Genomic DNA, 14,264 nt, shown 5'->3' with positions numbered 1-14,264 from the left:
GAGCTAGTTTGGCACATTTATTGAAGTAAGCTGATGGAATCGATTTTTTTAAGCAGTAAAATATATCTAAAAACAATTTTAAATAATTCCTACAACATGGAAAACAATTTTGGGTGCTATAGTAGGCAACCTTCCTAATGATTACTTTAAAAAAGCAATGCAGTGTTGGGCAAGGTGGCTCATATCTCTAATCCCAGCACTTTGGGTGGCTGGTGTGGGAGCATCACTGAGGCCAGGAAAGGCATTAAAGACCAGTCTTGGTAACACAGCGTGACTTTATCTCTATAAAGAAAAAATCTTTAAAAAATTAGCTGGGTGTGGTGGTGCACACTTGCAGTCCTAACTACTTGGGAGGCTGTGTGGGGAGAATGGCTTGAGATCAGGGTTTGAGGCTATAGTGAGCTATGACTGCACCACTGCACTGCAGCTTGGGCAACATAGTGAGACCCTGTCCCAAAAAAACAAAACAAACAAAAAGCAATGCATGAATTCTACACACAAACGAACACAAATGAACCACTATGACATGAATGAATCTCACACAGTGCTGAGCAATATATGTCATTTATACAAACAGGTGAAGCCAACTTTTGGTGTTAGACGTTAGATAGAGGTTTCCTTTGGAAGGGGAGTGGGGAATTGCAGGCCTGGCTACAGGAATGGTTCAGGCTGTTGTTCCTGCTCTCTTAATATTTCTTGACTTGAGTGTTGGCTATCCAAGAGTGTTCATTTTGTGCTAACTCACTGAACGGTACACTTACGATTTATGTACTCCTCTGTATTGATGTTATCTTCAGTAAAAACTTATGCACTCCTCTGTATTGATGTTATCTTCAATAAAAAGAGCTGTTTTGTTTCTTTTTTTTCAGAGCAATGTGAAGTGTTTCCCTTATGGAGATTTCTTATTGACATATGAGCTGGACAAGAAAAACATAACTATCCTAACGTTATATGAATGAGCACTTTTGACTCAGGACAGAGTTACCACAGACAGCATAACTTATGAATTTTAAAAGTGCTGAATCCCAAACAATTTGGATGAAAATAAATAGGATGAGCTTGAGACTGTGTTAGATGGCCCTGAAAATCATGCTGGTGATGATAAAGGCAATCAAGATAACAATGCATGAAGAAAACAGTACAGAAATAAAATTGTTCCATGAGATATAAACATAGGGGAACAGCACCATTTCCAAGTTTATACAATTTATATAATTTAAAATATGCATGTGCAACTAAATTAATATTATAAGCATAAATTAATAATTTCAAATATATTCCTAAAATGTTATATGCCAAAGTTGACCCCAAACTTTGTAAAAAGATTTTTTCATGGGAAAACAGTAGATTGTCTTTTAGGTCTTGGCATATATGCCATAAATTGCTCTGTGCTCTGCCTCCCCTATGACTGAGAAGACTCATTCACAAATGCTTTGTGTCAACTTAGAAAATATGAAAACTGAAAATTGTTTAAGTAAATAAATTCTGCAAAAATATGCTGTCCAAGAAGTAGCCATCAGCCACATGTCTATATCAAGCACTTAAAACACTGGAATGCCTCGAAGGCATTCCCTCCGTGAAGGATCCCTTGGTGAAGGATCGGCTCCAGGACTTATCACCCAGGTTCTGCTGATGGAAACTGCCTTATCCTACCTTTGGAAGAAAGCCACACTCCCTGCCCTTGCCCAGGTAAGACATTTCTAAAATGATTTTTTCCCAGTATTCAGATCATAGGGTAAATTCCACCTCTAGGATGTCCCTATACAGATTGATTATTTGAGGCAAAGATGGCTGTATTTCTACAGAAAGCTACATGAGTTATAAAAACACTTGTGTTCTCAGGCTTACGCACAAGTGATCAAAAACTACTTCCCCACCACCCCATTTCTTAAATAATAATCTGAATTCTACCAGATTAGAAAGAGTCTCACTCATGCTAGTAAAATTACCAGAAATTCTGACCTCAGATATCATCTGGCTCTTGGTCTATGGGCCTTAGATCCATCATACGTGAGCAGCTGCTTCCAGAGGCCCTGGAGCCTGAACTCTCAATACATGTTGAAGGTAGGGTGGCAGTAAGGAAACAAATCTCCATTAAAGGGACAATCCAATAACTTCACTGTTCTACCAAATTCCTTTCAACAGCTTCCTGCTGCTTTTACAGCCGAGTCTTAGCTGTCTCTGGACTGTTTTCCTGACTGTCACTCTCCCTCTAATGTTCTTTTGATTCCCCTCACTCCTTCCTGCCTGAGGCCCTCTTGTATGCTGTTCCCTGTTTAGAGGGCTCCCCAAACTGCCTGAACACAGCTGCATCACCAAAGATACCCATTCATCCTTCCCATCTCAGCTCCAAGTACCTTCCTGATCCCCTTGCTCTTCAGTCCTGGCCACTCCCTGCTGATAACACTCACTAGTTCGGCTCTTTTATTCTCTGTAATCCAGCACCTAGTACTACTCCTGGCCCAAAGCTGACAGTTGACAATACTTGCTAATGAATTCCTTAACTGGCAGGTTGGACCTCAAATCATAATCAGTATGGGGTGGGGAACTATCAATTTCTGGGGAACACTAGGTAAGAGAGAACAAGATAAGCATCAAGCAATTAACTCGGCCTCAGTTTGGAAGTAGGACATTCCTTTTGCAGTAAATGTCATATTAATACTCAAGTAGAAGTATTTTGTGCCTACATGAAGGCACACAAGCTGATATGGCGTGAAGAAAGGTTCAAAACCAGACACATTTCTTGGCAGATATGAATTCCCTAGAACTAGGCAGTTTTCCCTGGTAAGATCACATGCAAGTGGCCACAGGACTCTGGCATGCTCCCACATTAGGAAGGGAGGGGGCTGGTAGTAATGAAGATTCACAGATAAGACATAGATAAGAAGAAGGTAGGATCTGGGAAGTCACACCATCTTGAGGGTTTGAAAGGAGTCCTGGGGCAGGCCTGCAGTTCTGTCAGTTGTTAACCCCACTCCAGCTTGAAAAGGCAGGACCCAGGCTCCTGCATGGCTGGGGAGGAGGGGCTAGCCACTTTGCTCTAGATTCAGCTCTGGAGGGGGCTGCTCCCCAGTGGGGCTGCAAAAGATTTAGGTCACAGCTCTTGCATGGCCCCTGGAGTGTGGCTGATCTGCCCTAAACCAGCTTCTTGCCCGTTCACTCAGGTGAATGCTCGCAAAACTGTTCAATGGTACCCTGACTGCAGTGCTTACCTTCTTAATGAACTCTGGGATGAGTTTCTGGTCTGTCAGGTGCTCTAAGGAGGAACAGCAATCTAATTCCAAGATGTAGCCTTCACTGTGAAGATCTGTTTTCTGAGATTTGAAGACAAAGAAAAGCACGCACACACACACATTAATATTTTGCATAACTTTGAGACCGAGTCTCGCTCTTGTCATCCAGGCTGGAGTGCAATGACGTGATCTCAACTCACTGCAACCTCCGCCTTCCGGGTTCAAGCAACTCTCCTGCCTCAGTCTCCCGAATAACTGGGATTACAGGTGCCTGCTACCATGCCCAGCTAAATTTTGTATTTTTAGTAAGACAGGGCTTCACCATGTTGGACAGGCCAGTCTTAAACTCCTGACCTCAGGTGGTCTGCCTGCCTTGGCCTCCCGAAGTGCTGGGATTATAGGTGTGAGGCACCGCGACCAGTTGGATAACATTTTTTTTTCTTTAAAAGAATCACTGGGTCTTTAATGAAGACCCAAATTCTTTACTGAAAGTAATGCCAAAAAGGCACTGATGAAAAATTGTTTGTGGAAACAACTCAAGTAATATATACAGATATGCATCACAGAAAGCCCTCCAAGATGTAGCTTCATATAAAACACATCATTATAGAATGATGGGTTTGGTAAAATATAGCTTATATATTATTCTCTCTCTCTCTCTCTCTCTCTCTCTCTCTCTCTCTCTCTCTCTCTCTCTCTCCAGTAATGCCTATTTCCCATTGGTTTATATCTGCCATTGCGCAGAAAAAGAACTAGCAAGATATGTATGAAACCAATAATAGCAGGTACCCCTGGGGAATGGGGAGGGCTTATGTGGGAATAGGGGCTGAGTGGTGATGGTAGGGGTGTGGGGTGGTGATCAAAAATGACTTTAGCTATACTCTCTATTCTTTTTTTTTTCATTTCTAAATGAAAATTATATATTGCTACATCACTTAGAAAATTAAAAAATAATTTTAAAAAGACTTTAAAAGGATTCAACTCTTCAGAGGGCAATCTAGCAAAATCTATCAAAATTAAAGATGCATTAAATAAAGACTACCAAGCAACTAAAAGAAATTCTGTGAAAACAGCATGGGTGTAAACGGCTGTCTGAGGTGAAGGCTTGCGGTCTTGCTGTCAATGGAGAAGTTTCCCAGCACACCCTGCCATCTCTGCACACAGAGGCTACTTTCCAAAGCACCACCACATAGGCATCCTTCTGATATAGCACAGTTCAAAACTGTGTCCATTCAGGAGAACCAGCAGCAGGTGGTCACCAAGAGGAAATTCCACCACTTCACAGCCATTTACAGGCAGGGCTCCTATATGACACTATAGTGGAAGGTGTGTGGTTGTCAGAAATTGAAGGGGATTCCTTGGCCTCAACAGGTATAAGGCAATAAGAGTGGTACTGCTGCTAAAGGCTGGTTGAAAGTACTGTCTCTCCTGGGTGGCTGGTGGTATGGGGGAGGGGGAATTATAGACCAAAGCTCCCAGCTCCTTGTCCAGGGCTAATGTACACAACTAATCTGCCCTGGCAGAGGAGGGAGCAGATAGGATGCAAAGTCCTTAGCTCAGAGGCACAACATCCAGGCTCAACAAGTCCTAACTGCAACTGATCTATTACTATCATCTATAATTGTGTTCTTACTTTTCCTTACTAGTACTTTTCACCATCCATAGTTACTCATTCATTCACTAAATGTGGACCACACTACTATGTATCAGGCACTATACTTTAGACAGAAGTGACTAAAATCTCTGCCTTTGTGGCGCTAAGAATCTAATAGGAGGAGAAAGACAATAAAAAATAGACGTGCATAAGCAAATATCAGAGCATGCCCAGTGGTGGAAAGTCTTAAAAAAGAAAACAAAGAAAAGAGGCCGGGCGCGGTGGCTCAAGCCTGTAATCCCAGCACTCTGGGAGGCTGAGACGGGCGGATCACAAGGTCAGGAGATGGAGACCATCCTGGCTAACCCGGTGAAACCCCGTCTCTACTAAAAAAATACAAAAAACTAGCCAGACGAAGTGGCGGGTGCCTATAGTCCCAGCTACTCAGGAGGCTGAGGCAGGAGAATGGCGAGAACCCGAAAGGCGGAGCTTGCAGTGAGCTGAGATCCGGCCACTGCACTCCAGCCTGGGAGACAGAGGGAGACTCCGCCTCAAAAAAAAAAAAAAAAGAGAGAGAGAGAGAGAGAGAGAGAGAAAGGAAAAGAAAAGAAAAGGAAAAGGAAAGGAAAAGAAAATAAAAGAGAAGAAAAGAAAAAGGCTGGACACAGTGGCTCATGCCTATAGTCCTAGCACTTTGGTAGGCCGAGGTGGGAAGATCACCTGAGGTCAGGGGTTTGAAACAAGTCTGGCCAGCACGGCAAAACCCTGTCTGAACTAATAATACAAAAATTATCCAGGCATGGTGGCACATGCTTGTAATTCCAGCTACTTGGGAGGCTGAGACAGGAGAATCCTTTGAACCTGGGAGGCGGAGGTTGCAGTGAGCTGAGATCACACCACTGCATTCCAGCCTGGAGGACAAAATGCAACTTCGTCTCAAAAAGGAAAAGAAAGAAAGAAAGAAAGTAAAATAAAAAGAAACAGAGCAGGGCACGGAGAATGACAGAGGCAGCTGGGAGACAGTTGTAGTTTTAATAAGGGTGGTCAGGATAGCTACACTGAGGAGGTGAAATTTGGAATAAAGGCTTCCAGGAGATATTCCTGGTAATATCCAGGGTCTGAGCTCTCCAGGCAGAGAGAACAACATTTCATGTAAAGGCCCTAAGCTGAGGTTATGCAAAGAAGTCCTGTTGCTGGGGCTCAGTGCAGAAGGGCACAGGAAAGACACATTTGATGAGCCTAAGGGGAGCTGAATAGTGTAGACCTTCAGGCCACAGTGAAGACAGTGGCTTTTACTCAGAATGATAGAGGAAGTCTGCGGAGGGTGTGGGACACAGAAGTGATATGATGTGGTGAATTTTATAAAGGATCCTTCTGGCTATAGGGGCAGCCAGGACCCCATCTAAGTGATTCAGGCAGGAGATGATGGTGGCTCAGAGTGGGCTGGCAAAAGTGTCCTAGCAGCAGTGAAAAGTGCTGGGTTCCAGTTATGTTTTCAAGGTGAAACCTTCAAGATTTGCATACAAACAGGTTGTGAGATGTGGAAGGAGGAAAGAGGATGAAGATGACTCCACGGATCTTTGCCCTAGTAACTGAGAGATTGGATGACTTTCCCAGAACTATGATGGGGAAGGGTTGGGTGGCACAGGCTTATGGGGGAAGAAACATAATTCAAGTTTTAGATATGTTGAATATGACATATCCAGAAGATATCCAAGTTGAGATGTCTGGTAGATATTTGAGCATATATATTTACTTGAATATATGTACTGAAGTCTGGACTGCAGGAGAGGCAACTAGAGATATAAATTTGGGAGTCATCAGCCCCCAAGTATTACTTAAAACATGAGGCTAGATGAGATCTCCATTAATGTAGAGACAGAGAGTTAAGAATTTTGGGATCCTCCACCATAAAGAGAGTGGGGGAGAAAAGAGGAGAATTCAGTCAAGAAGATAAGAAAGAATAACCAGGGAAGAAGGAAGAAAATGAAGAGAACTTGTTTGTTTTCCTGGAAGTCAAATCAAGAGAGCAAGTCAAGGAGATACCCTGTCAGTTTCTTCAATTAACAAATTTACAATCTTCTCTCCAATTTACTTATCCTCTTGAAATCACAAGAGGGAAACTGGATTTAATCCACCCTATGCAAGTAAGTGTGAAAAAATCTGTAATCTGTTTATATGATTATCTGGCAGATAACTTTATAAATTTGGCAGACTATCAAATTTAAATGTTGATTTGGGTTCAGAATAGCTTGGCACCTTGAAAAAAAATCCATCATTTTGCTGCTGAGTCATTTTTCAGAAACAGTCTTGAGAAAAATTAACTAAAAGGAGCTCTGACCCATCTCATATCTTGCGACCCCCACTTATGCAGAGCACTGGAGAGTTGAGAGTCTCTGCTTCACCATTTCAAAGGAATTTTCTAAAACAAGTGAGAATACAAGGATATTATTGGCAGATGTAATTCCCTGAAAATCAATAATGAATAGGACAAAATGAACTCAAATCCTTACAGTGCTAGCAACAGAGTTTTAATAATGCACATAAACAGAGTGTTTCTGATTACTGGAGGCAACGGAGAAGCAACTAAGCCACTCATGCCCTGTTAAGTTTTAAAAAGTCATCAGGACATGACAACTAAATGCAGTGCAGTACCTGGATTGCATCCTGGAACTGAGAAAGGACATTCATAGAAAAATGGTAAAATCCAAGTAAGATCTACAGTTTAATAAATAGTGAAGTATTAATGTCAGTTTCTTAGTTTGACAAATATAGTATGGCAATGTAAGATACTAATGGTGGTGGGAAACTTGGTGAAGCTCAAATGAGAATTCTCTGCAATACCTGTGCAACTTTTCTGTTAAATCTCACGTTATTCCTAGGCAGGGTACTTTGTATCTGCCACTCACCTAGAGATTTTCTTTGGGAGATAACTGAAAAAAATCCATGGAAAAGGGAAAAATAGATAGAATGACTTATAGAGATGCGTAATGTAGGCTCTTGTATTCTAAGAGGAAAATAAACCTTCAAGGAAAAAAATCCAGGGATAATGAAATAGAAGAATGGGGTCTGGGCCTTCTCTGGTCAGAAAAACACAAAACTTCTGCCAACTTCTTACTTCCCTCACTTTAAAAAATTTTTTTATTATTGTAAGATACACATCACATAACATTTGCCATTTTAGTCATTTTTAAGTGTACAATTCAGTGCCATTAAGTACATTCACAATATTGTGCAATCACTATCACTATCCATTACCAAAACTGCATTTTTTTGAGATAGTGTCTTACTCTGTTGCCCAGGCTGGGGTGCAGTGGCATGACCAAGGGCTCATTGCAGCCTCAACTTCCTGGGCTCAAGCAATCTTCCCACCTCAGCCCACTAAAGTAGTCAGTATTATAGGAACATGCCACCATGCTGGCTATTTCTTTTTTTGGAATTTTTGTAAAGATGAGTTCCTCCTATCTTACCCAGGCTGGTCTCAAACTCCTGAGCTCAATAAATCCTCCTGTTTCAGCCTCCCAAAATGCCAGGACAACAGGCATCAGCCACCTAGCTCAGCCTCCAGAACTTCTTTGTCATTCCAAACACTCCTCATTTCTTTAACACCTTATATCTAGAACTTGAGCCAAAGGTGAATGTGAGCAAGTAAAAAAACCACACACACATTAAATAAATGCTTGTCATACAAACATATGAAAGTAGATTAAGACACTGAGCACTTGTACACAAGCCTTTCCTATCTGCAAGGAAGGAGACAGCAAAGAGCCCATGTGCCCATGTGCCAGTGAAATTCAGATGTCAGCACAACCGGTAACAGATGTCAGTGTTGTTTCTGAACATGATAAAAGACCACCTATTCTGTGTCAGGTTGACCTCATTACTCACACATAAACATCAACTGTAATGAAAACTGCATGCAAACGCATGCAAACTGGAGATCATCTCTCACCACCACTGTAGTGTTGTTGTGTAGTCATTCTCTAGGCAGAGAATGGCCAAATGAGGACTGCAAACTCAAAGGCCCATGGGCAATGCATACAAGATTCTTTTTGAAACCAAAGTACATAATCTAGACTTTTTTGTCATATAAAAGATATAGAAATGCCCACCAAAAAACATGCTCTCCCTTAATTTTCTTCAAATACAGAATCCTGTCAGCTTCCCTTTCACAGTCTCACTCCTGAGAGCAGTGTGGTTGCAGAGGAGCTTGTCTCTGCCATGAGAATTTCCTGCAAGCGGATGACACATGGTGAGTGCTGTGTTGCTATCATGTTGCGGACACAATGAGATATGTGGAAACCATGGTAAACTGGGCAGTTAACATCCCAACCATTGCTAGGAATTTCAGGCCAGAGTTGCCAAATCTTACAATTTTTTTTAAATTAATTAACGTAATTTTATTTTATTTATTTTTTTATTATACTTTAAGTTCTAGGGTACATGTGCATAACGTGCAGGTTTGTTACATATGTATACTTGTGCCATGTTGGTGTGCTGTACCCATCAACTCGTCAGCACCCATCAATTCATCATTTATATCAGGTATAACTCCCAATGCAATCCCTCCCCCCTCCCCTACCCCATGATAGGCCCCGGTGTGTGATGTTTAAAAGAAGCCATTAAATTGTGTTTTCATGTAGCTCACAACTGTCTGGTTTTGACTCCAAACAATATTTTCTTCATGTTTTGTGGGTCAACATTTTTGAGACTGAGCTTGACCTCTCAGCCACCAGTCTGTGGTCTCTGAATTATATACACAAGCTCCGATGTGAGTGACAGAAGGCTAAACACCAGGCTGTATATAAGAGTGAACAGATTATCTAATCGTATCACAGTCAAAATAACTAACCCATAAGGCCAATGCAGTATACATTCATTGTAATGACTCAGTGGATTCCTCCCTTCGGAGCTCCTCCCTACCCTTAAAGACCATGTCTGACCCCCATCATTTTCTTTTTCTTTTGAGACAGGATATGACTGTGCTGCCCAGGCTGGAGTGCAGTGGCAAGATCTTGGCTGACTGCAGCCTTGACCTTTCAGGCTCAAGCAATCCTCCCACCTCACCCTCCTGAGTAGTTGGGACTATATGTGTGCCCCACCACACCCAGCTAATATTTATATTTTTTCAAGAGATGTACTTTTGCTATGTTGCCTAGGCTGGTCTCAAATTGCCAGGCTCAAGAGATCCTCTAGCCCTGTCATACCAAAGTTCTAGGATTACAGGCATGAGCCACCATACCCCACCTTTTCTGACCCATGTGAACAGTCCCTCACTCGGCTCTCACAGTGATGAGACTTAATTCTTTCCTAAAACACTAAAATAACATTTTTATAACAAGTACTGCTAACACTTATGAGTGCTTTAAATATTGGTAATTATCACAGGCAAAACAGTTAACCCTCATAATGTTGATAAAGTGCCAAGTAGTAAGTTGAATATGCATTTTGGCCTCATGGGAAGATCTAAAGTGAGGCCACCAAAAAACAACGGCCCATCAAAAAACTATTATAAACTATACTTCTAAAAAATATGTGTGATTACAAACTATCATATACATTACATTTAAATAGTAAACATGTTATAAATCCCATTTTGGTTCATAAAGCCCTTAGATATCTTCAAAGACCATGAGTTTAAATGATATTTTCTTTTTCCCAGGACACTAGGCAGTTATGAAAAGGAAAGAGAATGTGCATTTCATCAATAGGCTTATTTTTGCTTCATTTAGAAATAAGCAAAAGAAATGGTGATGAACACAAACAGATTACTAGGCACTTCTCCAAAGAGGAAAAAATTTACTAAATGTCAGTTGACAGAAACAAATTCTACATCGCTGGGAAAAAGGAAGGAATGTTAAGACATTTTTCCCAAAGCAACAACAAGCTGAAACAGAATAATCAGAAGAGCTTCTTTTTTAAAGAAGTATTAGGGAGAGAAATGAGCTATAGATCTGAAAAGGATTTGTCAATGAAAGAAAACAAAGGCCATTCCTAGTTTCATTAACTTATGTATAACAATGACAATAAAGATCTCCACTTATTCATTCATCTATCTATCACCTGTGTGACTGCTGACCATATATGAGGGATTCAAGGTGCTGCCCTCCAGTCTAGATCCTGCCCTTAAGTCTAGATATACCATATGTAAACAGAATTGCTATGAGAATTCAGTTGTTTCCAGTGTCAAGGATCAGGGGAAAATGTAAGGAGCAAGGTGCATTTGAGCTTAGTCTTTGAGGCTGTATGTAAGTTAGTCATGAGACAATGGATAAAAGGTCATTCTAGGCCTGAGAACAGAAATTCAGTACTGAATGTCTGGATTGAGAAAAGTATGGGTTATATGATAGGAAAAATAAATAGGTCAGTTAGACAAAAGGTGTGTGAAGGTGTGGTTTGCCTGTAATTCAGCAGGAGCTGTAATGATGAGTCTTGGGAATGTGTGGGTCAATCCACCATTAGAATAAGTCTATGACTGTGGGCTCTGCAGAGACTGGGGCAGAATTATGGGAAACAAAGTTAGTGAGAAAGGATGGAACTCGCCTTAACTGTGAAGTAAAGAAGAGTCCCAGGTGGCCTTAAGTGAAAGATACTATGATAGATTCTGGAAGATTAAGCAGGTGGCATTGTGTGTGATGTAGGAAGAGAGAAAGAATATTTTAGGACAGCAGCAATGAGAACTGTGCTGAGATTTTTGTCTAAGGAAGTGGGCGAGTAGAAGAGAGGTATTTCTTATTCCTACAATTGGTCTTAGCTGTGGGCAGGGAAATAACTTGCACCTTCCTCAAAATGGTCCCAGAACAATAGGGAAAGATTTCCCAAAATTTTATGAACCATCTTTGCAAAATGAACAAAACCTATATAAATACAATGAACCTGTTGGAGTTAAAACTTTCCCCTATAACAAAATTAAGAAATACTTGAGGTGGTCCCTTCCAAGATGGCCGAATAGAAACATCTCCAGCATGATCAATGCAGAAGTCAGGTAATTTCTGCATTTCCAACTCTGAGGTACCTGGTTCATCTCACTGGGACTGGTTGGACAGTGGGTGCAGCCCATGGAAGGCAAGTTGAAGTAGGGCAGGGAGTCGCCTCACCCAGAAAGCACAAGGGGTCAGTGGATTTCCCTTTACCAGACAAAGGAAGCTGGGACAGACTGAACTTAGAAAAATGGGACACTGTATCCCAAATACTGCACTTTTCCCATGGTCTTAGCAAGCGGCAGATCAGGAGATTCTCTGCTGTGCCTGGCTCAGTGAGTCCCATTCCCATTCAGCCTTGCTCACTACTAGGGCAGCAGTCTGAGATCAACCCGTGATGCTGCAGCCTGTCAGGGGGAGGGGTATCCACCATTGCTGAGGCTTGAGTAGGTAAACAAAGTGGTCAGGAAGCTCGAACTGGGAGGAGGACACTGCAGCTCAGCAAGGCATACTGCCTCTATAAACTCCCAACTCTGTGGGCAGGGCATAGCTGAACAAGAGGCAGCAGAAACTTCTGCCGTCTGACAGCTGTGAAGAGAGGTTTGGTTTTCCCAACATGGCGTTTGAGCTCTGAGAACCAACAGACTGCCTCCTCAGGTGGGTCCCTAACCCCTGTCTAGCCTAACTTGGAGACGCCTCCCAGTAGGGGCCAACAGATGCCTCATATAGGTGGGTGCCCCTCTGAGACAAAGCTTCCAGAGGAAGGATCAGGCAGCAATATTTGCTGTTCTGCACTATTTGCTGTTCTGCAGCCACCACTGGTGATACCCAGACAAATAGGGTTTGGACCACTCCAGCAAATTCCAACAGTCCTGCAGCTGAGAGTCCTGACTGCTAAAAGGAAAACTAAAAACCAGAAAGGAATAGCACCAACATCAACAAAAAGGACATTCACACCAAAACCCCATCTGTAGGTCACCAAAATCAAAGACCAAATGTAGGTAAAACCACAAAGATGGGGAGAAACCAGAGCAGAAAAGCTGAAAATTCTAAAAATCACAGTGCTTCATCTCCTCCAAAGGATCATAGCTCCTTGCCAGCAATGGAACAAAACTGGATGGAGAATGACTTTGATGAGCTGACAGAAGTAGGTTTCAGAAGGTCGGTAATAACAAACTTCTCTGAACTAAAGGAGCATGTTCTAATCCATTGCAAGGAAGAAAAAAACCTTGATAAAAAAGGTTAGATGAATGGTTAACTAGAAAAAACAGTGTAGAGAAAACCTTAAATGACCTGCTGGAGCTGAAAGACATGGCACAAGAACTTCGTGATGCTTGCACAAGCTTCAGTATTTGATTCAATCAAGGGAAGAAAGGATATCAGCAGCACATCAAAAATCTTATCCACCACAATCAAGTTGGCTTCATCCCTGGGATGCAAGGCTAGTTCAACATACATAAATCAGTAAACATAATCCATCACAAAACAGAACCAGTGACAAAAAACGCATGACTATCTCAATAGATGCAGAAAAAGCCTTTGGCAAAATTCAATAGCCCTTCATGCTAAAAACTCTCAATAAACTAGGTATTGATGGAATGTATCTCAAAATAACAAGAGCTTTTTATGACAAATCCACAGTGAACATCATATTGAATGGGAAAAAATTAGAAGCATTCCCTTTGAAAACTGGCACAAGACAAGGATGCCTTCTCTCACCACTCCTATTCAACACAGTATGGGAATTTCTGACCACGACAATCAGGCAAGAGAAAGAAATAAAGGGAATTTAATCAGGAGAAGAGAAAATCAAATTGTCCCTCTTTGCAGATGACATGATAGTATATTTAGAAAACCTTATCATCTCAGCCAAAAATCTCCTTAAGCTGATAAGCAGTTTCAGCAAAGTCTCAGGATACAAAATCAATGTGCAAAAATCACAAGCATTCCTATACACCAATAACAGACAAACAGAGAGCCAAATCATTAGTGAAGTCCCATTCATAATTTCTTCAAAGAGAATAAAACACCTAGGAATCCAACTTAAAAGGGATGTGAAGGACCTCTTATAGGACAACTACAAACCACTGCTCAACAAAATAAAAGAGGACACAAACAAATGGAAGAACATCCCATGCTCACTGATAGGAAGAATCAATACTGTGAAAATGGCCAAACTGCCCAAGGTAATTTATAGATTCAATGCCATCCCCCTCAAGCTACCAATGACGTTCTTCACAGAATTGAAAAAAAAAAACTAAAGTTCATATTGAACCGAAAAAGTGACCGCTAAGCCAAAAGAACAAAGCTGGAGTCATCACCCTACCTGACTTCAAACTATATCACAAGGCTGCAGTAACCAAACAACAAGGTGCTGTTACCAAAACAGATATATAGGCCAATGAAACAGAAAAGAGGCCTCAGAAATAACACCACACATCTAAAACCATTTGATCTTTGACAAACCTGACAAAAACAAGAAACGTGGAAAGGGTTCCCTGCTTAATAAATGGTGCT

The 14,264-nt window shown here is 41.5% G+C and overlaps 1 pseudogene; it reads right to left on the bottom strand.

Annotated features, from left to right (window-relative positions):
* Positions 1 to 14,264, bottom strand: part of LOC115895672 — a 69,896-nt pseudogene that overhangs the window by 34,476 nt on the left and 21,156 nt on the right.

This window comes from Rhinopithecus roxellana, chromosome 22 (genome assembly GCF_007565055.1).
Source record: "Rhinopithecus roxellana isolate Shanxi Qingling chromosome 22, ASM756505v1, whole genome shotgun sequence".
Lineage (NCBI taxonomy): Eukaryota > Metazoa > Chordata > Mammalia > Primates > Cercopithecidae > Rhinopithecus > Rhinopithecus roxellana.
The sequence above is the reverse complement of the archived record's forward strand: the minus strand, read 5'-3'. Positions and strand labels throughout refer to the sequence as shown.